The sequence below is a fragment of the Emys orbicularis genome, chromosome 15, assembly GCF_028017835.1.
Source record: "Emys orbicularis isolate rEmyOrb1 chromosome 15, rEmyOrb1.hap1, whole genome shotgun sequence".
Classification (NCBI taxonomy): Eukaryota; Metazoa; Chordata; order Testudines; family Emydidae; genus Emys; species Emys orbicularis.
In genome coordinates this window covers 7,038,124-7,041,340 of record NC_088697.1, presented here as the reverse complement: position 1 = coordinate 7,041,340, position 3,217 = coordinate 7,038,124, and the positions used below count along the sequence as shown (strand labels likewise).

The window sequence follows — 3,217 nt, the reverse complement described above, 5'->3', positions numbered from 1 at the left end:
ACCAGGAGCCAAGGAGTGACTGACTCTTGCTGTGCTGAGCAGCCCTTTTTCCTAATAGGCTGGGTTCTGTGCAACCTCTCCAAGGCTGCCGTAATCTTTCTCCTGCTTGTTTGGGGTAGACACCCCACCACACTTGGAAAGTGGCAAATGAGAAGTCTAGATCTGAAGGAAAGGTTACCATGACTCAGAATTGAGCCGAGGTTGCTGTGACTGAAACATAGATCACTAACCACTATATGATCACAGTGGCTAGTGGGAGAAGCACATGTTAGAAGTCCTCTGTCAACTCAGCTGTGGCTTTCTGTGCACGGAGAGCCAGATGCCTCAAGGTCTGCAAGTCTTGAGGGAAATGGGGAATGTCTGTACTTTGGAATTTGCAGGCATTGTCCTGGACCATCAAATGGAACAATTGCAAACACTTTCTTGAAGCAGGCGCCATGGCTTAGCTGGCTAAAGCATCTGCCTAGTAAACAGGCGATCCTGGGTTCAACTCCCAGTGGTGCCTTGTTGTATGGCTTTTGTCTCCTCTGCTCACTTTTTCCTGTGTCTTTCTAGGAAACAGAAGATACCTCCCTTGGTAATCCAAGTAATTGCTTTCTAAGAAAAAGGATTCTTTGGAGAGAATCGTTGGAAAGAATCAAATCACAAGCCTGAAGTTGATGAAAAGGCTGCTGTGACTGGAATTGGCAAGGTGATCGCTTCACCTTCAATTGCTGCAACACGAGAGCCTGTGCCACACATCCTTGTGATTCGCTGGGGATGTCTACACACAGATGTCCTGTCACCTTCCTTTTGATTGTCATTGACGAAAAATGGAGCAGTTAGGAGAAAAGTCCCAGAGACTGGCACCATGGCTAAGCTGGCCAAGGCACCTACAGGTAAAGTGGAGGTTAGGGATGCAGCACCCAGTGGTGCCTTGCCAAATGTGTCCGCTCTTCCCACCTTTTGGTCAATCTTTTGAGGAAACAGAGAAGACTGCCTTTGCCTTGCAATGCAAATGCTTGCAAAAGAAACCGGTCATTTTTTCTGACAAGTGTTGGAAGGAGGCACCTAAGAAACGTGGAGACAAGGAAAAGGTCACCGTAACTCAACTTGCATCCATGGCTCTTGAGGCCACAACACAGGGTACTAAGCACTGTATTACCACAGCTGCTGACAGAAGGGTCTTTTCCAAAGGCATTTTCCACTACAAGGGTCCTCTCTGTGTGCAGAATTCCTGATAGTTTGATGTCTGCAGGCATTGCAGATCACTATTTTGGCATCTCTCTCTCTATTTGTCTCAGTTAACATCCGCTGTGGTTGTTGAAAGTCTGTAATGGGATCTCCGGGATGCAACCTGAACAGTGAGACCCCTGTGTCCCACCACCTGGACTCCCTCTCACACTGCGATGCTGTGACAAGCTGCGAATCTCTGGCAGATATTGCACTTACACCAGGGGTCAGCAACTTTTCTGAAGTAGTGTGCCAAGTCTTCATTTATTCACTCTAATTAAAGGTTTCACGTGCCAGTAATACATTTTAACCTTTTTAGAAGGTCTCTTTATATAGGCTGTGACAAAGTTCCTCCTCTATCTTGGTGGGTCCTGCGCTTATTGGCGGATTTTCTTGCCTCAGAAATTCACCATGTGGGTTGGGGAACAGCTCAGAGACCTTCCCCTCTGGAAGAACCCACAGTCCAGGTCAATTGGGAGGTTTGGGGGGAACCCGGGCCCACCCTCTACTCCAGTTTCCAGCCCAGGGCCCTGTGGACTGCAGCTGTCTATAGTGTCTCCTGTAACAGCTGCATGACAGCTACAACTCCCTGGGCTACTTCCCCATGGCCTACTCCAAACACCTTCCTTGTTCTCACCACAGGACCTTCCTCCTGGTGTCTGATCATGTTTGTGCAACTCAGTCCTCCAGCAGCACACCCTCTCACTCTCAGCTCCTTGCACCTCTTGCTCCCAGCTCCTCACACTCACACCACAAACTGAAGTGAGCTCATTTTAAAACCCAGGTGCCCTGATTAGCCTGCCTTAATTGATTCTAGAAACTTCTACTTAATTGGCTCCAGGTGTCCTAATTAGCCTGCCTGCCTTAACTGGTTCTAGCAGGTTCCTGATTACTCTAGTGCAGCCCCTTCTCTAGTCATTCAGGGAACAGAAAACTACTCTGGAACCCATCAGTCTGCGGATGGTACACTGAAGTTCTCAGGGTATGTATATGGAGCAGCGTACAGAGGTCCTTCATTAGCTTCGACATAAATGGGGTTCCTTGGTCAGTTAATATCTCCTTCGGTAGCCCCATTCGGGCAAAGATCCCCACCAGCTCTTTGGCTATAGTTTTAGAGGCCGTGTTCCACAGGGGGATGGCTTCTGGGTAGCGAGTAGCATAGTCCAAAACAACAAGTATATATTGGTGGCCCCGAGCCATCTTCTCCAGGGGTCCCACTAGGTCCATGGCTATTCGCTCGAAGGGGACCTTTTGTAGTTGAAGTTATGAATATTGGCTCTATACTGTCTGTATGGCAAACTTATGCTATGCTTCTGGGTGACATCCCAGACAAACTGGGATTAGCTCTGCCCAGCCTGCTTGATGGCCCATTAAGGACCATCAGCTATACAATTGACCCATTGAGAGAAGGCAAATATGCCTTCAGACTCAGCAAAGTATGCAGGAACTGGCCCATGTGACTCCAGACTCCATCTTGCTGTAATTTTCCACAGTAAGAACAAAGAGGTGTTCTTACACCTGGAAAAGACTATATAAGGCTGATGCCTCATCTCCATTTTGTCTTCAATCCTGCTTCTTACCTCTGGAAGGACTTTGCTACAAGCTGAAACTTTGAACAAAGGACTGAATGACCCATCCCAGCGGGGGATGTATTCCAGAGACTTAATTTGAACCTGCAGTTTATTCTATCACTGCTGCAAGCCTGAACCAAGAACTTGGCCATTACTGTATGTAATTGATTCCATTTAACCAATTCCGACTCTCATCTCTATCTTTTTCTTTTATCAATAAACCTTTAGATTTTAGATTCTAAAGGATTGGCAACAGCGTGATTTGTGGGTAAGATCTGATTTGTATATTGACCTGGGTCTGGGGATTGGTCCTTTGGGATCAGGAGAACCTTTTTTCTTTTACTGGGCTATTGGTTTTCATAACCATTTGTCCCCATAACGAGTGGTACTGGTGGTGATACTGGGAAACTGGAGTGTCTAAGGAAATTGCTTGT

At 47.1% G+C, this 3,217-nt stretch overlaps 1 non-coding gene across 1 annotated transcript; it reads left to right on the top strand.

Moving 5' to 3' along the window:
- The first annotated feature begins 431 nt into the window (after positions 1-431).
- On the top strand, positions 432-505 carry TRNAT-AGU (transfer RNA threonine (anticodon AGU)). The gene has a single exon. It is a non-coding gene; the product is annotated as a tRNA-Thr (tRNA).
- Positions 506-3,217: the final 2,712 nt, after the last annotated feature.